Source organism: Aricia agestis, chromosome Z (genome assembly GCF_905147365.1).
Source record: "Aricia agestis chromosome Z, ilAriAges1.1, whole genome shotgun sequence".
Lineage (NCBI taxonomy): Eukaryota > Metazoa > Arthropoda > Insecta > Lepidoptera > Lycaenidae > Aricia > Aricia agestis.
In genome coordinates, this window is record NC_056428.1 from 20,292,404 (window position 1) to 20,315,737 (window position 23,334).

The 23,334-nt window shown below is 37.2% G+C and overlaps 1 protein-coding gene across 1 annotated transcript in view; it reads left to right on the plus strand.

The window, feature by feature from the left end:
• The window catches only part of LOC121738374 (glutamate receptor 1-like), a 154,236-nt gene that overhangs the window by 97,035 nt on the left and 33,867 nt on the right, over window positions 1–23,334 (plus strand). The gene's annotated exons all lie outside the window — the stretch shown is intronic.

The following is a 23,334-nucleotide window of genomic DNA, read 5'->3' on the forward strand; positions in this document are numbered from 1 at the left end:
GAAATTAATCATAATGTTATTTCATTATGCAGGAAATTTCTCGTGATATTTTGCTTTCATTTTAGTACAATGCTGGAATTATTTTAAGCGCCCTTATTTATCTGTTATAACAGAACTATCCCGATTCTGCCATTTAAATGCAACAATAATTATGCATCTTCGTTTCTTCCATCATGATTTCTTTTCAAACAGCAAAATACGAAATCTAGCGACACTAAGAATATCAAAATAATCGACCACAGAATAATAAATACACATATTACACATTATGTTACATACTTTATATTGCACTATTATAAGCATCAAAACGTTTTATAACCCACTTTATTGGTTTATTTCCTTTTCATTCCTTATATTCTCAACCCACCCGTCATGGGGACGAAAATTTAAAATATGGGGTTTTAAGTCTCTCAAAATCCTCGACACGTGGCCGTCCTACAGAACATAGATCATTCCAAATAACACCCTCCTCTGTCTTTCTGTCACATCAAACTGAGTCTGTGCGACACTGATTTGAATACTTGGCTTATAACGCGCTCCCTTAACAATGGCACCAAATAATCCATGAATAAGAGATCTTCAGATATATAATCGAAAATGTTGCTTTGTAAAATGAAACAGGAGCATATTCGGAGCGTGCGAAGTGGGTGGAGGGGGCAAAGAAAGCGATCGCCGCGCTTGCCGCGGCAAAAATATGAAACAAAAGGGGCCATTAGTCCGTAGTCAAACAATCTTGTCAATCTTATTTTGAAATTTTTAGAAATTTGTCGTAATTATTTTTGTATCGTGGACTGCAAAAAATAACAGGAGAAATAGGTAGTCAGTAGATATAACTATTGTTTAGTGTTGATGGATCACCATGGTCTCCAAAACCCGACGACAAAACTTGCAGTGATAGATTCATAGAATATTATTTCATTTAAATCCAAAGTATCAGGTGGAAGAAACAGTGACTCACAAATGACGATAAACCAGACATTACATCTGGTTTTAACTGATCTTTTAGAAGCTGGAGATAGAGTTTTGAATGAAAAAGGTTTTTCAATTAAGCAAGCTTTAGATGAAAGGGGTAAAAAAGTTAAAATTACAAGGTATTTTGAGCAAAACAAAACGAGTACTCTCAAGAAGAAACCGAAAGGGCTTATGATATTGCTTGAGTAAGAATCCATAATATTGAAAGTATATTAATACATAGAGTAAAGAATCAGAAACATGAAGAATGTTTGCAGTGTTTTAGTAAATTTAAAGACTCCAATCTTCTTCAAGAGTATTAATGTTGTAAAAAATAAATAAAAACAAGAATTTTAAAAACATTCCTTTTTATTTTCTTCAACTAAAAAGTATTGCACGTATTTTTGTTAATGTTTTCAATGAAACATTTAAATATTAGAGCAGCTGTTTGCACTTGCCACTCTGGTTATAAGTTATGCAGCTCAGCATTTTACTCCAGTTGTAACAACCCGAGCATTATCTATCTGTAAGAATGAATAAAAATGTTTAGACTTGCTTTATCTAAATTTTAGTCACGTTTTTTTGGTTGGTTCAGTACTTACGTTTGCACTGGTTTTATAGCATGCTAAAGTCACAGATGCTTGGCGAATTATATTGGCTCATATTAAATAACTATTGCCTTTAGTTCTTAGCTCTTCTACATCCCTTACATGTCCTGCTAAGACCAATTTATTTCCTTTTAGCATAGATAGGGCCTTGAAACTTATTGAGTGTTTTACACTCTCAAAACCAGTTTTTATGGATATATTAATTTTTCCACAAGTAGTTTTTAACTAAATCTAATTCAAATACCATTAATTATTGTTCTAAATATATTTTATTTGCTATAATCTTTAAAAAATAAACAAACTCTTGTTGTTTATTTTTTGACACATGCCCCTAAAACTTCTTTTGAAGTATGTCACTACTGACGTGCACGTTCCGAATACAACCATGAGACCTTTTTACTGAAGAAAATTGCCGAACTGTAGAAGGAAATAATCTTAAATGTTCAGAATACGAGTAAAAATAAATCTAGTCAGTTTCTAGATAGTACAAAAAATGTAAGGATATCTAGTAATGTATATTCCTTAATTTATTCATAAATATATATGAATTCATTGTATAAAATAAAGAGTACCTTTTTGGAGGAACTCATAAAAAAGTTGACGAACAAATGACGTAGAGGTAGAAAATATTTGCTCGATAAAATCAAGCAAACGCAAGGCCGATATAGGAACAATTTTAACCAGAGTGTACACAATACACATGCGATCGATTATCCACTGAAGTAAGGATGGGTGTACATTGTACATAAATTACACAATGACGTCAGGAAAGGTTATGAAACAGGATGTGTGGCCTGTGGGGCTGGGTTCCGTAGCTATCCAAAATCTCTGTGCTATATTCATTAGTCGATATATTTGAAAGATATTTTCTAAGTAAGCAAATTTTGCAAGTAACGCTTTTGTCACTAGTAAACAAATGAAATTAAAATAAAAAAGCTTTTTATTTTAATTTCATTTGTTTTTATAATAATAATATGTAGATGTGTTATCATCAGTCAGTAAAGGTGTGACGACGTGAGCCCTCACAAAACTCGGCTTTTAGCACAGAAATGGACTAGACCCATTTATGTGGCTTTTAGCTAGTTTAAACCTATATAGGTATACCCACAGAAATGGATCTAGAGGTTTACCTTTAAGGTATACCTAATTTTGTATGACCACTTTGTGTTTACACCTCTAAGAATAATGTCAGCCAAGTAAACCATAGATTCCGGGATAAAAAGTATTGTACTAAGTCCTTTACCGGGTCTTAAAATATCTCCCTACCAAATTTCAGCATAATCGGTTCAGCAGTTTGGACATGAAGAGGTCAGACTGGGTCAGACAGACAGACACACTTTCGCATTTGTAATATAAGGTATGGATTATTTGCTATCATGGTCTGTGTGCACACCCCTTACAATTTTAATATAATCAGGCTCAGTCAACAGGGGGTTGACTGTGTAGTTGTGATTTATTGTGAGGAACATAAGTTATAGCCTGCTCGGGTACGTGTGTCGATAAACTTTACCATGTTACTCTTATTATGTAAAGATAATAGTCCCCACACCGGTTTCGGTGACGGTGGCCGGTTTCATTGAAACCAGACCACAGTACGCAGGAGTAATTTTATAGTGCCCAAGTGTATGCGCAGTACACAAGAGCACTCTCTATTCCTTTACTGTCATAACCCAGTGGGACGGAAGACCGACACGACTGGCGAGAGATCAGACGCAGGACCGACTTTTTACATGCCCATCCGACGCATGAATCATCTTACTTGTCAGACAATCAGGTGATCAGCCTGCATTGTCCTAACCAAACTTGGAAATAACATGTTTCCAACGCGGGATTCGAACCCACGACCTCCGGAGTCGAGAGCGACGCTCTAACCACTAGACCACGGAGTCGTTTTTTTTTTTTTTTTTTTATTTGAAGAACTCGAATACCTATAATGAAGTAATATTATGCGCAATCGATATTATGTAGTGAGAAACTCACTTTGATCTTATTTTGATAATAATTATTATCTATACCTACTCACTATTGACAATAATTATTATATAACAAATGCGAAAGTGTGTCCGTCTCACAGACATAGATGAAGATAGATACCGCATGTGTATGTACTTCGCGTGGCATATCGCGTTCCCAAACGACGAGCATTGCTCGTCTTTCGAAAGTCTGTTCTTTTGTCGCATACTCGTATCAGAATCGGACGTCAATCGGAATTTTAAAAATGCCTTAATGCCAGAAGTAAGTATTGAGCTGTAGAAATTGAAATAGAAATGTTGGCCAAGATAATGGACACGATTCTTATCATCGGTACGACACAGTAGGTAGGAAAAAAGTGACACGCTCGTTTTCATACAAATAGAGCGACATGCGGTATCTATTTTGATCTATGTCTGTGGTCCGTCTATATGTCCGATAAGTAATAAGCAGATGTAATCCATAACGCTTAAATCGCCACACCTATTTAAAAAAAATATATGAAAATAGCTCATGTCGCGGAAAAGAAAACAAGGTGGTTTTGTCCCGGAAAAATTTACGATACCCACGAGATATCCTTATTTCAGCGCAAAGGAGTTGCGAAAAAATCTGGTATTGTAAAATATTGTAAAGGCCTGTTTCATTTCACCACTTCCTGATAAAGTGCCGGATAGGCTATCCACCACAACATGACAGATAGAGTACGGAGAATCTGTCAAAAAAAGTTGTCGATAGCCTATCCGGCACTTTATCAGGAAGTGGTGAAACAGGCTCTTAAAGTACTAAAGTGTTATAATTAAAAATACGTGTGGCACTCGGGGACTGCCGCGGTAAAGCTATTGCATGCCATTTTTTATCAACTTATGCGATTATTATTTGCATACGTGTAGTCGCACTCACACAATCACTGCCGGTCGGAGTGGGGGGTTTAGGTTTTTTATATACATAATACAACCAACCTAAAATACTTTAGTTCGACCGAGTTTCTTTTGTATTCATAACAATGACACCTAAATAAAATGTGTGTACATTTAGAAGATTTAATACATCAAATGCTACGTGAAATGCAAATTTTATGATCACAGATATAAGTGTAGCATGTCTAACAAAGGCGTGGAAGCAATAACAGCGTATTGCAGTCGTCTCCCCTTCTTATTACCAGAGGAAAAAATACTCGACTTTAAAACTCATAGCTACTTTTGCTCACGATAGAAAGAACGTTTATCAATGTTTAATGGTTTGATTGGCGGAAATACGGTACTTTAGTTTATTTGGTTATCTTTCCGTAATTAAAAACTAAAGTTCCATAAAATACTTTGTGTTGTAGTACCTTTTATTCCTAGTCAACATATAAGTGTATATCTAAATCTCGTATATTAATAAATATAAAGAGCACTTAAATTTGTGATTTGTAGGTAAGCTCTGAATCTACTGAACCGACTTTAATATTTTTTACTAATAGAAAGCCACGTTATTTTTAAGTATCATAGCTAATAATTTATAAAATAAAATATCAACCTTTCGTAAATTTTCACGTCAGGAAAAAGCTTAACTGTAAAAGAGATCAAAGTACACTATAAAAAGTGCTGACGAACCTTCAATTATTATCATAATGTCTAGTGTAATCACCGTCCAACAACAGGGGTGCTATTGTAGCACGGATTTACTCCGATCAGGGATGAAACCCAAACGCTATCAGCGGAAAATGTTCTTTGTGTATACTATCAAAGAATCACTAAATTCCGTACCGAGAGTGGTGAGACAGCGCTCTCGGCCAAGCACGCGGTATGTTTAACGTGGATGTGCTCGGCCGAGGGCAGTCTTGCCAGTCTACTCTGTAGGTGTAATTAAGCCCTAAGTCATCGCTTGGCAGTTCGGAGTTTCTTTATTTAAAGCGTCTATCAAAGAATCGCTCAATTCTGTAAAATGCCAATAATAATAATAATAAGCGCTAATAGAACTAAAAGCGCAATGGAGAGTAAGCACAGTTAAAACCATACCAATCATCATCTCAACCACAGGCATCATACCTAAGACACTACACACATCACTCAAAACACTTAATATACATCCACTTACATACATAACCTTACAGAAAGCAGTCATCTTAAATACATGCCGAATTGTCCGAAAATTCTTATCCATCACTTAATTTCATATTTACTTGTAGTTGTTTGGCCACAAGCTCGCAACTACAGTAGCTACCCCGCAAGCGCAATAAATAATCTATGGACGCTTCACACCACGTCAGTCTGGCCCCGTGCTAAGTACCTAAAGGACTTGTGTTACAGGTACCAGACAACGGAAATATATTCAATACTTTTATACTATACATTTATTTAAGATTTTTATTATATCATACACATATTTAATACACATCCAGACCCGGGAACTTTGAAAACTCATTGTTCCGTCGGCGGGATTCGAACCCGCGACCTTCGGCTTTGAGCTACCGACGCGCTCACCACTGAGCCACAGAGGTCGCCAATAGACAACTGTTCCCTAGTTTCCGAAAAGCCGATTAGCTCAAGTAACTAATCAGCTATTAAATCTCTTGTTGACTATTCAATTTACAGCTAGCGTTTTGGGTTAGTCATAGATGTGTCATAGATTTAATATATATGGGGTTCTTCTTCTTTTTTATTAATGGCTCCTTTGTGAGTTGCCAGTATCAGGGTGTTTTGGCAAAGACTTTGCTTTATGAGATGGCTTTATGAAGAAACAAGATTACGGTATGATGAGACGCGTACGGTGACTGTTGAAAAATCTAGGGTTAGTCCTATACACCTTACAATTTAATACTGTTAGTATAAATGTATGAACATAAAGTTTCAACTAAGGGAGTATTTACAGAGGACAGAACTGAAGTAAAATTGATAGGGCGAGGAATAGTAGGGGGAAGGAAATCGTATAAGGAAGGTTGGTATCTTGGGCAAGAGAAAAAAACTATGGGGTTAGTGGTGCTTTATGGAATGAACTTGACATAACCTGAATTGACAGACTTCAATTGCAAACAGCGTGAGACGTCATGCAAATCTGTCAACCAAGGTTGTCTCTAATCTTTTGATTTGAATTAAGAATACAAGACGTGACAAACGCCATTTCCGTTTTGGAAAACTGCACTAACTTTTAGAATCAGTATTTTGTCTTTGTTTCGATTTAAGCTTAAAACGAGCTTTTTAGAAATAGCGAAGAACAACTTTTGCTGATATAATATCATCGTCATAAAACTTTAATTTTCTCGTATATTTTTATAATAACTTTCAACTGATATACAACTCGTCTTATAAAGGGTACTCGATTCAAAATTCCCGCTTGCCTCAAAGTGCGTTAAATACAGTTAATTTTGTAATTAAAAGTAGATTATTTTTACGAAGTCTAATTACACGCGTCATAAAATGTTAACTATTTGGGAAAATTACACAAAACCGCACAATTTTAAATGTGTAAACATTGCTTCTTTCATTTACTGCATAATAATAAGACGCACTATTTTAACTACAATGTCTATTTAAAAGTAATTTTTGAATTAATATTTAATTTAAATTATTATTTTAAGGACAAATACGCAGGTTTCCGTAGTATCAAAGTATCCTTATAGTTTTGCTAAGTCTGTCTGTGCCTATTAAGTGATCTCAATATTATTTCAGGTTTTATATAACTTTTAGATAAAGTATGACAAACTTTAATTGTGACCGAAACTATAACGACACTTATGGCAAAACAGTGCAAGTAATGCAAATCAGTTTTATTTACATAATAAGACAATAGAGAGCAGTTCAACTTTGGTAAAGTTTTTCACGTTAAATTAAAAATTCATTCTGAAATGCAAAATTCGGTCCCTCGAGGGCACGCTCAGTATTTTTAATATTTGTACCCTGATTCTGATATCTTAAATCAACGTCAATACAGCCTCGATTCAGTCTAGATCATGAGAAACAGCAAAGAGCTTCCTTATAAGTATACATCGAATGAGTGACGAACTAATTTTTTTAACCAACATCACAGATTACTAAGCATTTACTTAATAAACCATAACCAACTTAAAGAAGTCGTTTGAGATTGGTTATTTGATATTTTGTTGGAATACCACTTTATAGTTTTACTAGCTGTCCCGGCAAACGTTGTTTTGCCATATAAAGTATGTCACCATGGCAACGTCCATCGCTATCCCGTCGCACAAACAATGGTCGCCGTCAGTCTCGAGTTGTAATAATTAACTATTACTAGATATTTGACCGAGATTTGACCGAGCTTTGCTCGGTATTCGATAAAACACGAATAAAATGACATTTTCTAAAAATGATTCCTAGCTAGATCGATTTATCACCCCCGAAACCCCCTATATACTAAATAACTATATACTAAACAATATCTTTAAGATTTATTTAATATATATATATATATATATATATATATATATATATATATATATATATATATATATATATATATATATATATATATATATATATATATATATATATATATATATATATATATAAAAAATAAATCTTAAAGATATTGTTATCAATATAAAAGTAGCCAATAGCCGAATCTAAGACCTACTGAATATGCATTAATTTGGTAAAAATCAGTAGAGCCGTTTCGGAGGAGTTCGGTAGTCGGTAACTGCCATTGTGACACGAGAATAATTTTATATATAAGGAGAAGAAGATTATATCGATACGTCATCGAAGCTAAATCGAAGTTGGTTTAAAAAAGATTCGGGGTACAGCGCATCCGGAAAGTTTCAACAAAAATAAAATTTATACTGTCCAGGTAAACGTAGCATGATGTTTGCACATACAGTTATTCATACAATCCGAGTTAAGTGATTTAATAAAGATATTTTGTTTACGTTTAAACTTTAAATAATTCTCGCTTAAAAAAGGCTATGCCCATAAAATGCAAGAAACTTCATTCTTATAATTGAATATTACACTAGCTATGTTTATCATTGAAACTCAAAAATATTTGTACTTGTGATGATGATTATAGAAAAAAATATCATAATAATATTATATTATGTAGATTTGTGGAGTGTTGTCAAGTGGCAAAGAATATCAAAATTGTTCCAACCTTTTTTGCGTGACGCGGGCGCGGGAACAAACAGACAATAAAGTTTTTTTGTCAAATATGCGATTATCCTTATTAAGTATATTTTACTGCATTAATGTTACTTTTACAATTGTGGTACTCTAAACTAATTTTATTATTATACTTCATTAGCAAGTTTATTATTATACCTGACAATTGCGGCGGCTTAAGCTTGCCCTAACCCAAAGCCTTATTAAACACCAATCAAACTAACTGGGTATTAATACTTTAAGCCGAGCGAGATAGTTAAAGTTTTAATAATTTAATTTGATAATATTGCAAAATTCCTGTGAGCGTTTATTGAAATCTACATTCGTGTAAGATCGAGATTGTTGCAAAAATTTTGTTTATGAAAAATATTTTTTTTTAACCAAAAAAAAATTTTATTAACCAACTGTGTGACAGTATGATTGAATTGACCAATAGCTATGTCCACACTATGCGCTTTCGTCTTCAATTTTCGTCATCTTCCTTCATTCATCTTTCGTTTTGGCGCATTCAATAATTGAATGCGTCAACGAACGCAACGCCAACATTGTCAGTTTTGTTTTTTGGATACGGTCAAAGGGCATGCGTCGCGGGCATGCCTCACGTTCGCTGTTGACTGCGCTATAATGCATGCCCTTAATGAACAGAAAAAGGCACAGTGTGGACAAAGCTATTCAGGTCGTTGACATTTCAAAAAATATTCATTCTTTAATTTTATTGGTTTTTACATTTACTAATCTCAATAAATATTTTCTGTCTGTTAAGTTTGCTAAAATTTTGTATGGAATTTTGAGTCCCGGGAAAGGATAAAGGATACTTCATTCTGGTAAGCATCCAGTTCCCGAACGATATAGCAATTTCTGCACATCAGAGTTGCGGGTAGCAACTACTAACTAGTACTATATAACTCTAGGTACTTAACAATATTTTAGGTTTCCGTACCCAAAGGGTAAAACCCTATTACTGAGACTTCGTTGTCTGTCCGTCTGTCTGTCTCCAGGCTGTAACTCAAGAACCGCTAGGTATAGCTAGACTTCTGAAATTTTCACAGATTGTGTATATCTATTGCCGCTCAATAAATAATAGAAACAAAATCATTTAGCATAATAGATCACATCCCAAGTATTATTTATTGTACAAAAATATTCAATGTACCGAATTGACTTTCCTACGCTTTTATTATATTAATATAGATGTTCCGCGCGGCTTCACTTGCGTTATTTAGGAATTTCACGCAACCGTACATTTTTCCGCAAAAAATAGCCCTTGTGGTGGTCTATTCTTCATGTTTGCCAAATAACTTAAAAATTACTCCAGTAGTTCTTAAGATAATAAGCAATTTCATATAATTTCCCCCGTTTTTTCCACATTTTCATCTATTTCTTCGCTCCTATTAGTCTTAGCGTGATAAAATATAGCTTAAAGCCTTCCGCAATAAATGGGCTATCCAACAGTGAAAAAATTTTTCAAATCCGATCAGTAGTTCCTGAGATTAGCGCGTTCAAATAAGCCCTTTCATAGAATTTCCCCCGTTTTTCCACATTTTCCTGTATTTCTTCGTTCCTATTAGTCCTAGCGTGATAAAATATATCCTATAGCCTTCCTCGGTAAATGGGCTATCCAACAGTAAAATAAATTTTCAAATCGGACCAGTAGTTCATGAGATTAGCGCGTTCAAATAAGCTCTTTGAAATAATTTCCCTCCGTTTTTTCCACATTTTCCTCTATTTCTTCGCTCCTATTAGTCTTAGCGTGATAAAATATAGCTTAACGCCTTTCGCAATAAATGGGCTATCCAACAGTGAAATAATTTTTCAAATGGGACCAGTAGTTCCTAAGATTAGCGCGTTCAAATAAGCCCTTTCATAGAATTTCCCCCGTTTTTCCACATTTTCCTGTATTTCTTCGTTTCTATTAGTCTTAGCGTGATAAAATATAGCCTATAGCCTTCCTCGATAAATGGGCTATTCAACAGTAAAAGAATTTTTCAAACCGGACCAGTAGTTCTTGAGATTAGCGCGTTCAAACAAACAACACAACAACAACAAACTCTGCAAAATTATAATATTATACTAGCTGTTGCCCGCGACTTCGTCCGCGTTAGCATAGTGGATCACATCCCACGTATTATTTATTGTACAAAAATATTCAATGTACAGAATTGAGTTTCCTACGATTTTATTATATATACTTATAGATATTCCGCGCGGCTTTGATTGCGTAATTTAGGAATTTCACGCAACCGTACATTTTTCCGCAAAAAATAGCCTTTGTCCCTTCACGTGGTCTATTCTTCATGTTTGCCAAATAACATAAAATTGCTCCAGTAGTTCTTAAGATAATAAGCAATCTATACTAATATTATAATTCTGCAGAGTTTGTTTGTTTGTTTGTTTGAACGCGCTAATCTCAGAAAGTACTGCTCCGATTTGAAAAATTCTTTTACTGTTAGATAGCCCATTTATCGAGGAAGGCTATAGGCTATATTTTATCACGCTAAGACTAATAGGCATAAAATTTGGCAAACATGAAGAATAGACTACGTGAAGGGACATAGGCTATTTTTTGCGGAACAATGTACGGTTGCGTGAAATTCCTAAATTACGCAAGCGAAGCCGCGCGCAACATCTTTATGTAATAAAATCGTAGGAAATTCAATTCTGTACATTGAATATTTTTGTACAATAAATAATACTTAGGATGTGTCATGTGATCTACTATGCTAACGCGGACGAAGTCGCGGGCAACAGCTAGTTTTAAATAATTTCCTCCGTTTTCTCCATATTTTCCTCTATTTTTTCGCGCCTATTAGTCTTAGCGTGATAAAATATAGACTATAGCCTTGCTCGATAAATGAACTATCTTTTTTTTTATGAAATAAGGGGGCAAACGAGCAAACGGGTCACCTGATGGAAAGCAACTTCCGTCGCCCATGGACACTCGCAGCATCAGAAGAGCTGCAGGTGCGTTGCCGGCCTTTTAAGAGGGAATAGGGTAACAGGGGGGGTAGGGATGGGAAGGGAAGGGAATAGGGGAGGGTAGGGAAGGGAATAGGTTAGGGGATTGGGCCTCCGATAAACTCGCAACAACAAACAAACAAACAAACAAACTCTTTCGCTTTATAATATTAGTATAGATACAAGATTTGCTCGTTTAAAGTATTTTTATTTTATTTTTTTATTTTATTTTATATTCAGAAGGGTTACAGACTAATAACTTAAATAGCTAGTACAATAATTTAGATAACCAAATAGCTAACGACAAGCCTCCACATGTATGATATAACAAAATTTAAATAAATCAAATAATTAAGGAGACTTCCATACAAAAAACACAATTTTCAGCCCGTTTTTGCTCTATTATGGTAAGTACGGAACCCTTCGTGCGCGAGTCCAACTCGCACTTGGCCGATTTTTATTTATAATATAATATCATTGTCTACGTAGAATATTATTATATTAATTTATAACTATTATACAAAGTATTGCAGTTTTATTACTTAGTCCATAGTTAATTTTGTAAAGGGCTTATCAAATACCAATTAAACAGTTACCGGCCGTATAGAAGTTCAGGATTGATCGAGAAACTTCGATAACGCATAATTAGGTTAATAGATTGCCCATTTTATACTTTTAGCTATTGCATATCTTTAAACGTAACGAAAAATAACCTAACACCCCCATTACCACTGGCACAGCGATGCGGCGTTGCCAGACTCCGGCACGGTGTGTGTGTGCGTGCGGCTAGACGTATGCGAATAATAATTGCATAAGGACATGAATTCTGTCACAATTTACTAGAACAAACAACGACAAAATTCTTTGAGGGATTTTCCAGTAAGTTAGAAAATTAACTTAAATTGCAAAGAACAATCGGCTTAGCAAAAAAGCAATTTAAGGTAAAAACTATGGCCCAAAATTTGGTCACAGGTATAAAGTATGCCAAACATCAATTAGGATTAAATAATTATTAATAATTTGAAAATCAGCAGAAAAAATATAAAAAATGAAATAAGGATTTGTTGGCATACATTTTATATTAAAGTTTATTCTACAATTTAATGTCTTCAAAAATTCGAGATAGATTTTATATATTTCATAAAATGCAAATTACATTTTTAAAATACATGTACATACATACATACAGAGCAAGTTAAATAAAAGCTTTTAATAAAAAAAAGACATGAGAATACAACAATATCAATGAAGCAGAAAACTGTAGCCTTACCCCGAAATTGATACGATTTTGATTTAAGAGTCTGGTGCCTTACTCCCGAAAGTGATATCAACTTGATACGAGTCTGATTTCGATTTCGTTTTTGATGTCATTGTAACGCGTAGGAATTCCGGAACAAAATCGTATCAAAATCGAGATGTTGCCATGGCGTCTTGTCAACGTCGTTATGGCAACGTTGTATTGTTATTTAAAATTATTAGAAGGTTCCGACGCACCTTACTTATTAATATGTGGGAGAGCCATGCTTCGGCACGAATGGGCCGGCTCGACCGGAGAAATACCACGTTCTCACAGAAAACCGGCGTGAAACAGCGCTTGCGCTGTGTTTCGCCGAGTGAGTGAGTTTAACGGAGGCCCAATTCCCTTCCCTATCCTCCCCTATTTCCTTCCCTTCCCATCCCTACCCTCCCCTATTACCCTATTCCCTCTTAAAAGGCCGACAACGCACCTGCAGCTCTTCTGATGCTGCGAGTGTCCATGGGCGACGGAAGTTGCTTTCCATCAGGTGACCCGTTTGCTCGTTTGTCCCCTTCTTTCATAAAAAAAACCTATAAAATATAAATGTTGAGATTCCTGGAAGAAAATCCAGAAATCGCAAAAGGGTACAATGCGGGCGAGCCAAGCTAAGCACGATACCAAACTTAAATGGGACCGTATAGCTGTAGAGCTCCATTGGAGGTGCCATCAATCACATTAAAAAAAGCTTGCAGGCGAGCTATATAATTATGTTAAAATAATAATGAATGAATATTTATTATCAACAAAAAATTAAACGACACCATACCAATCGATACCACAGTGAGTACCTAACTCGGCAACAATCGATCTCAATAGATGTCGATGCCTCTGTTGCTACCGTGAAATTTGACGTTTGTACACGATCTGAAAGTCGATTCTCAGACAATTTTGTTTGTCGCGGACTCGCGGGCACCTAAGAAACAGGCAGGCAGTCTAAAGCATGTCTAAAGTGTCAAAAACCGTTGAAATCGAAAATCGAAATCGATATCAGTTTCGGGAGTAAGGCCCCTGATTATGATTTTTATTATGTCATTCTTACGCGATTGTGTTTGGAGTACCAAACTTCACTCAAAAATTTCCAATTTTTATACCAATTTAGGATTCAAAACTGGTATTGCAAACGTCATCATAAAAGCTGCTAAGCTAAAATGGAACTGGGAGGGCCAAACAAGCCCGCATGCATCCTGACCGGGCAAAAATCACCACAGAATGGGTACCAGATGATAGACGACGCCGCCGTGGCCGGCCTCGAAAAATATGGCGCGATGAGCTAAACAAATACGAGCCAAGTTGGCCTACAGCTGCATTGGATCGAGAGAACTGGATCTGGGAGGCCTTTGCCCAGCAGTGGGACAGCATAGGCTCTTAAAATAATTAGGATACCAAATTACCAATATCAAATTAGGGTATATTTCACAAAGCGATAAACCTAACACTCGTAGAAGCGGGTCAGATAAGCGTATCGGGTATCTCAAAGAGCGGTCAGTACACTATAATACTATACTAGTTACTACACTCCACCATTTCCTATAAGCCCTTGAGCAAATTCTCGTTGTATAATTTGTCTATATTAAATATATGTTTGTTTTATGAGGATTAATTGGATAAATACTTACCTCTATACAGTGTGTAACAAAAATAAGTGATAATACTTTAGGGTGTGTACGTGTTCCTTGTAGAGAGTTCACTGTCAAAGTAGCAGCGCTGAAAGACCAAAAATTTCTCTTTCACCATATAAACTATTTATATGGTGAAAGAGTGCATCGAGCTAATATTATTTTAAAATTATGCTTTTATCATATATATTTTTAACAAATAAAACGTTACGCACACAACGACACTACTACTAGGAAAAATGACAGATTTTTGAGTGACAAGCCTATACATACGAATTATACTCTTTTATTTATGGTTGAAGTCTGTTGACAACAAGTTGACAAATTGAAAATGGATTATTGTTTTTTTTTTTTAATTTAATTTTAGATAAGACTTTAGAAAATAAATTATTTCATCACTAAGTACAGTTTGTGTAGATAATATTTTGTCTTTGAATGATTAAAATTGGACTTTTGGTTTAGAAGTTATGGCGAAATTAAAAATTGCGATTTTCGGTACGCCCGTTTCGAAGTTGGCGCTACCAAGGCGGGGGTGCGCCGCGCAGTACAGCGAAGATTATGACCGGCCCGGCAGCTGGTGAATCTATACTAATATTATAAATTCGAAAGTATCTCTGTCTGTCTGTCTGTCTGTCTGTCTGTCTGTCTCGCTTTCACGCCAAAACTACTAAACCGATAGTAATGAAATTTTGTACACAGATAGTCTAAGGCCTGAGGAAGGACATAGGCTACTTTTTAACTGGAAAAAGGGGTTGTATTATATCATTCGTTCAAATTAATTTTGTTCCAAAAACTCATAACAGATGGCGCCAAGAGTCGCCTAGATCGCGCTATCGCTTGCTCATAATATGTATTTCTATATGAGGTGGTACGATGTTGAGGCGGGTTTTTCGATTCTTTCGATTGCTATACACGTTATTAATTAATAACTCACCTACTAACATTTTTATTTAATATAACATTTTTATTTAATAACAAAAGTTGTGTAATGCAGCTAAGTTGTGTTAAGCTGAATAAGCGCCCTTAAAATTTGGTATAAAAAAGTTTAATTTAAAAAAAAAAATTATGTGCCCACTACACGGCTGTTTTGGGTATTTTGATTAAAGGAGTGAGCACACTGAGACGCGCCGTGCCGGGGCTTATCGCAAAAATCCGCCTCCATACAATTTGTATGGAAGCGGATGCGCGTATCGCACATTGTGTCGGGGCGCAGCGGATTTCCGCTTCCATACAAATTGCATGGAGGCGGATTTTTGCGATGAACCCCGGCACGCTGAGCCCCAGCGCGGCCCGTCTCAGTGTTCTCACTCCTTTAAGGGGTACCAGGGTTTTAAAAAGCTTTTGACACCATTTTTGTTGACAACGCGCGCTATTAAAACTTAAGTCCACGCGGACGAAGTCGCGGGCAACAGCTAGTAATATATAAAACTCAAAAGTGACTGACATGGTGATCTATCAACGCACAGCCCAAACCACTGGACCGATCGGGCTGAAATTTGGCATGCGGGTAGATATTATGACGTAGGCATCCGCTAAGAAAGGATTTTGATCAATTCCACCTCCAATGGGTGTAAATACTGGAGGAAAGTTTATAAACAACAATACTTCTTAACGCGAGCGAAGCCGCGGGCAAAAACTCGTTAAATCATATAATTTTAATTAAAAGATTGAATTATCTTACATATTGTCATCGATAAAAATCAAAAAGAAACAAGCAAATTTTTAGGAACAGTTGAAGTAATAGGTACGTTTTACAATACGTTGTTCGTAATCACGTAGTAAGGGAAAAATAGCTCACAACGCGTTGTGGTCACAGTGAAACAGCCCCGATGCGAAAGTCGCGTTGTGGCTCTAATGAAAACGGCCACGAAGCGTTTTGGCAATCACAATAAGACCATAACGCGTTCTGAACTTTATTCTTACTATATCGCAAATGCAGTAGTATAATATTAAAATCCCTAATCGTTTTAATTGAATTATTATAAGTATTATTGACAAATTATTAACAATATTATTTTGTGTTCAGTAATTGTGTACGTATCGTGCGTTCCATATTTAGATCAGTAGTGAATAATGTACTCAGTTTTACAAGGCATGGTGACGTACAATGTAGCTGCATCGTGATGTGCATTTTTACGTTACATTGACGTACATTTTTTTAATGAAATAAGGGGGCAAACGAGCAAACGGGTCACCTGATGGAAAGCAACTTCCGTCGCCCATGGACACTCGCAGCATCAGAAGAGCTGCAGGTGCGTTGCCGGCCTTTTAAGAGGGAAGAGGGTAATAGGGGAGGGTAGGGATGGGAAGGGAATAGGGGAGGGTAGGGAAGGGAATAGTGTAGGGGATTGGGCCTCCGGTAAACTCACTCCCTCGGCGAAACACAGCGCAAGCGCTGTTTCACGACGGTTTTCTGTGAGAACGTGGTATTTCTCCAGTCGAGCCGGCCCATTCGTGCCGAAGCATGGCTCTCCCACGTATAAACATTTTCATTTTCACGTCACGACAATGTACCATGCCACGTTACCGCACCGTTCCACGTTGATGACGTCGTAACGTGGACATGTAGACAGGCCTGTGACCACGACGCGTTGTGTTGTGAGATATTTTTCCGCTCACTGAGCGTTTTCGGTCTTTAAGAGGATTCCACACCGCCCTTTTTTCCATACAAACGTTGTCCCCTGTTTCCTCCCTGTATAATGCTAGTAGAGTTATAATTTTTTTCCTGAATATCTACGGCCACTAATACAATGTCCCTATGTTTTCTTTTTTTTCATAATTTAATTATTAAATAAGATATGAACATTCAAAAACCCAAAAAAAATGGCCAGATTTTCCGCTGTGTTCAAACGTCCAGAAAACAGATTTGGATAGATTATACAAAAAAAAGCAAAACATAGGAACACAGCTCAAGCCCTTTTTTAATCTTTAATGAAAAAAGTACTTAAATCGGTTAAGTTTTGGAGAAGGAATCAGGGGACAACGAATCGTTGATTTTCTGGATTTTCTGCAGCTGTCTCTATCGCGTTCTGCGGTATAGGCTTGAGGTAAGGGAGACAGCTATAGATATTACACGTACTTTTTTTCATTTCTCTAGCCCCTGTTGTATCCTCTTAAGCGTAAAATGACAATCTAAAATAATCATCAAGAAAATTGCGGTGATAATGCTCATAGTAAGCAAAAGAATGTAAATACCAACTCGTACACCTAAAATAGAAGTGAATGACAAAACTGAATTTCCAATATCAAGCCTCATGGACTAGTCGGAGTTGATCCTTTGGATAACTTCGAATCGTTACCCAACTGAATTTCTAAAGAAAAACTTTTCGATTTGTATTTGGCAGATGTTTTTAAAAAGACTTTGGAAGTTGGACCCCGAATGGACGAGTATCTAAAGACTTTAACTATCTTCCACCGTTTTAAATCTACCCGTAGGATAGTCGCATTTATTTCTACAAATCTCCAGGCTTCGCGTGTTTGAGCGCTAATATTTTTGCAGAGGGCTTAGCAAACGCATTTTCTTTATCGCTTCTTTATAGAATCGCCAATCAAAAATGTGTTAATTGACATAACATGGGTCAAATGTCCACTTCATGTTATTTAACGCTCATGTCACTTCCATACATTTAGATCAGCGATTCTATTTAGAAGCGATAAAGAGAACGTAATGGCTAATCCCCCAGGTCCGTTTATCTGTGCGGTTTTATTTCATAAATATCTTCTAATGGTGCTACGTGCAAAGATTTGTGGGATATATTTATAAGCGACACTAACCAGTGTCGCTGACTAAGTGTTTAGCATCTTTTAGTTTCATAATATTATTCCGAACCGTTGGTAGGTTAACAAGTAGGACAATTCTAATTAACTTTGTTACCAATTTCAATTTATTATCTATTTTATATTTTAATAAAATGGCCTATTTCACCTTCTCAAGCTTATGATGGAGCACGAAAACACCATATCAATTTGAAAGTAATGTCGGTTCTTACTCAAATTGTATTCGCTAGATTTGACTGCCAGCAGTAACCTAACTGTTAGGTATCAACGATGTGGCGTGACGCGTAGATGCATTTATAGTTTGTATGGGTTTCACAGTTTGCAAGACATCTCACGCAATTGAGATTGTTTAGAAATACATCTACGCGTCGGGTTACAGTCTGAATTGACCCTTATGTCGGAACTACATATATAGGCGAACGCGTTGGCCGACGCGTTGGCCCAATGTGTACAACGGGCGTTCGCGCGTTGGCGGTAGGTATTTCGCCTGTTTTACACATTGGGCCAGCGCGCCGGCCAACGCCCCGGCCAATGCGTTCGCCTATATGTAGTGCCGACTTTAGACACATTGACATAGGAAATTAAAGGTATTTGCTTAGACATAAGGCATCTGCGTCACCAAGCTTACGTAGTAACTATTTAATTATCTGTGACCAACTCGTTACATGGCGCTTGCAATGCTTCTATCGTAACTATCAAAATATACTGTACTCTGATTATTTCAATAGTTTATTGAATTCGGCCTATAAAGATTACCGCACGCGTCATCAATTAGCAAGCCAAAAAATAACCACCGCTAGTTCGTTTTTGTTTCTCATATTTTCTGTACACAGCGGAAATCCGGAGTTTTTTCGGTTTGCTCTCCCATATTCTGAGTATCGATCGGAATTATTCGGTCCAATGCGATTTTCCTTTTTGGCTTTTGTCCGAATGCGCTAAGATATTGGTGCTAACTAAGCTCTTAAAACTTAAGATTTTTCGGCAGTATTTTTGCGTTTTATGTGTTTGGTTTTCTTCTGTTTAGTTCAGATTTTGTTTCAAAAACATAGTTTGCAATCTGCTGCTGGCAAAACGAAATAGCAGCAGCAGGCCTACATTTTCAAAAAGCGTTAAATGCCGACGGAATAGCCTCCCTTCATCTTACGAAATTTCGATAACCCAAAAAACACACGCTAAAGTATTTTTCCTTACAAAGTACAAAAAATACAAAGAAGTCTTTCAAATCGCATACATCAAAACATATTATACCAGAGCCCCAGAGCCGATAACAGTCGATAAGATCAATCATCATTCATCCCATGTTGGATGACAGACGAAACGGTTTTGATTTAGCACTACCTAGGTGGCGATGTGTTCATTACGAGCCGTCAACCCTCTTCCATCCCCGCGGATATTATGCGTCCCTGGTAGTTGCGAATAAGTTTTGTGATCAAAAATTTTGAAAGGTTTCCTGGGCAATAGGTTTGTTTGAATTTAAAATGTTGTAAAGGAAAAGTAATAGAATATTAATAATATTAGTACTAGTTCAATTTCAATTGAATTGAAATAGTACTAGTTATAGGCCTCTTGGATATCGTTGCTAAGCTACGAGTACGGCAACGCCACGGGTCGGTTGATGGCGGAAACTCACGGGCGCTTTTCTCATAATGATTCTCATACAAGTCCTTCAAGGAGCATTTTCGTCGGCTCTTTGAAAGAACCACCAAGGCCGCGGGGGCCTTAGCCTCGCTGCTCCCGAAACTTGGGGGCCCAAACTTGGCATGTCGGCGTCTGTACATGGGTGTTATTCGTTCCATGTCCATGTATGGCGCGCCGGTTTGGGCTGGAAGACTGTCGACCAGCAACAGGCTCGTTCTGGGACGCCTTCAGCGAGTGATGGCGACGCGGAAGGTGCGCGGGTATCGCACCATCTCGCGAGATGCGACTTGCCTACTTGCTGGTAGCATCCCATGGGACATTGACGCAAGGGCCCTTGCCGACGTTTATTGGCGTTGCGCAGCAGTCCGCGACCCCTACCGGACGCCGTGCGTCGGTGGAGGGCTGAGTGTAGTGAGAGGTCGTTAGACCTCTGGGCGGAGCGGTTGCAAGAACCGCTGATAAGTGTCGCCCTGATAGAGGCAATCCGGCCACTATTTAAAGACTGGGTGAACCGGAAACACGGGGCTCTCTCCTTCCATCTGACGCAGATACTCACCGGGCACGGCTGCTTCGGTCAGTATCTGTGTCAGATGGCTAGGAGAGAAAGTAATACAAGGTGTCACCATTGCCTTGACGAAAGGGACACGGCCGAGCACACAATGACGACGTGCCCTTCCTGGATGGAGCAACGTACGGCCCTTACGGCCGTCATTGGAATGGACATCTCGCTGCCAGTGATAATCCGGGCAATGCTGAGCAGTGAGATTGATTGGCAGGCAGTAGATGACTTTGCCCAGGAAGTCATCACCGCAAAAGAGGAGGCCGAGCGCAGGAGAGAACGGGAGGCGCTCGACCCTTTGAGACGGCCGAGGAGAAGACGCACGCGACGGAGTGGCCGCGGCGACTTACATTAGCCGGGTACTCGGGGCGGTGGTGTGGGGACACCGCCGCCCATTGCATCGAGTCCTAGAGAGAGAGGCGTGATGCGCAAGGTGTTCCTGCGCGTCGTCCCCGAGTAGCGGGGTGGTGTCGGGTCTGTAGATGATCGCTGGTAGAGTTGCGGTAGGTTCTATCGTACCCGCAACTCTGCCTTAAGCGATGAGTGGAGCACCATGGGGTTTTAGTGGGTAGCAGGAGTCCCACATACCCCGGCCGATATCCCCAATTCCGGGGATGCGTAAAGCATTTCCCCATGTTAAAAAAAAGGCGTTAAGAGGTAACAGACAGACACACTTTCGCACTTATAATATTATTAGTAAATTAGTAATATCAGTAATTAGTATATTGGTATTATAATATTATAAATGCGAAAGTGAATAATGAAGGAATTAGTAATAAATATTGAACCGACAATAATTTTATTTATATCGTTTTTTCAATTACAATATATTATTAAGTATACATAAAACAATGGTATTAAAAATAACTTGCACGTGATATTTTAGAAATATTCATGCGAGATTTAGATTTAAGCATGATTAATAATCGGCATGTTGATTTCGATACGTTTCCCAATTCCGTCTCAGAAACGAATGAAACGTTAATTCACGAATCCGAGATTGGGATTTTTTGCACCGTACAACACAACAGTACCTCGTACCGCCCATATTTTCCTTATTCAGAGCACTTTTTAACGTTTTCAACGTGTTTTCATTTTTAACTAGTAAACCGTATTTCACAGCTGATCGCACTCTGACACCCACGTGTTGCCTGAATCTGCCACTCGCCGGGCCACTAGAGATATCCAAGAGGCCTATAGCATAATAAAGAAAAACAAAAATTAGGCTTTGTAATAAGCCTATAGAGTATAGAGGCTTATTGTTCATCAATAAGCCTCTAAAGGCTTATTATAGAGGCTGTAAAACAAATCTAAGACTTTAGTAGCTGTGCCCGTGACTTATATTAGCACGCTCAAGATGAAATCCACCAGCTACAGTGCAGTTTTTGACGGTAAAAAATTGCGTATCCTCCTTCTTCGTAATAAATAATTATGAAAAATACATTTATAAGCAAAGTTTCATAAATATCAGTACTAGTCGCGAATGATTCTTAGAAAATTTATGCTTAAAGCATTGACTGTACAAAGAATTTGAAGACATTTTTAATACACTGAAACGAGCCAGATAAAAACCGATTGATTAATGTCCTCGACAAACTGAGCTATGTTTTAAGTTTTAAATGAGGAAGACAAATTATTTGGCTCGTCCTAAAAGATTACCTTCCTTCAAACAACCGTGAAATGGCATTTTTTTAAAAAAGGAAAACTTTTCACAAAGTTTGACAACTTAGAACCTCATTTGTTTGAGGTTTTTAGGCTTTAATCACTTGTTTGATATTAATAATTAAAAATATGCGGAATAAAACAATATTTATTTTCATGTGTTTAACTACGTCATGTGACGAACTAAAGAACTGTATTTTTGAGGGATCACTGTTTTTATTGGTTTAATTGTTGAGTGAACGGTTACTTCCCAAAATTGTTGCAAAAATAATGGCATTTTAAGTTGAAGTTTTGGATTTTAAATAACGCAATGTGGTTGTTGCGCGAGATAGCAGAAAATGGGACAGAATGACATTTAAAATAAATAGCGTACTTACGTCGTGTCTGCATAAAATGATAATCTTATATATAAAATTCTCGTTGCACAATGTTAGGCCGCGTACTCCTCCGAAACGGCTTTACTGATTTTAACCAAATTTTATATGCATATTCAGTGGGTCTGGGAATCGGCTACTGGGTACTTATTATATTGATAAGTGCATTTGTTGAATAAATAATAGTAAATTATTACAACACGAAACTGATGGCGACCATTGTTTGTGCGACGGGATAGCGATGGACGTTGCCATGGTGACATACTTATTTACTTAGTCACTTCAATAAAATAATATGGGTGAAATACTTTATATGGCAAAGAAACGTTTGCCGGGACAGCTAGAATTATGATAATATTTTTAAATATTCTAAAAGGGACAAGGATACCAACTTAACAATATGGAATTAGTAGTGGAAATACAAAACCCCAAGTTATCACAAACATGATGCAACGATATGATCAAAATATTATATTATACGGCTTCTCCACTTTGGCCTACTGGAGGTAGCCCGTCAAATCATAGCTCATCCATGATGAGCTATGATTTGACGGGCTACCTCAATCGTCAAGAGAGTTCAAGTCGTCAACTGTACAATGTACTGTCGAGGAAAATGATTTCTTGCCAGTTGATAGAGGTCATTACTACAAATTTTGGTCGGATCATGTCAATTCAATTTTAAAATTAAAATAAAAAATAAAATATCTTTTTATTCATAATGGGTATCATGATACACTTTTTGAAAGTCGAACGAAGAAACTACGTTGCCTACCACCGGTTCGGGAACTACCCCGCCGAGAAGAACCGGCGTAAGAAACTCGCACGGGGCCATCTTT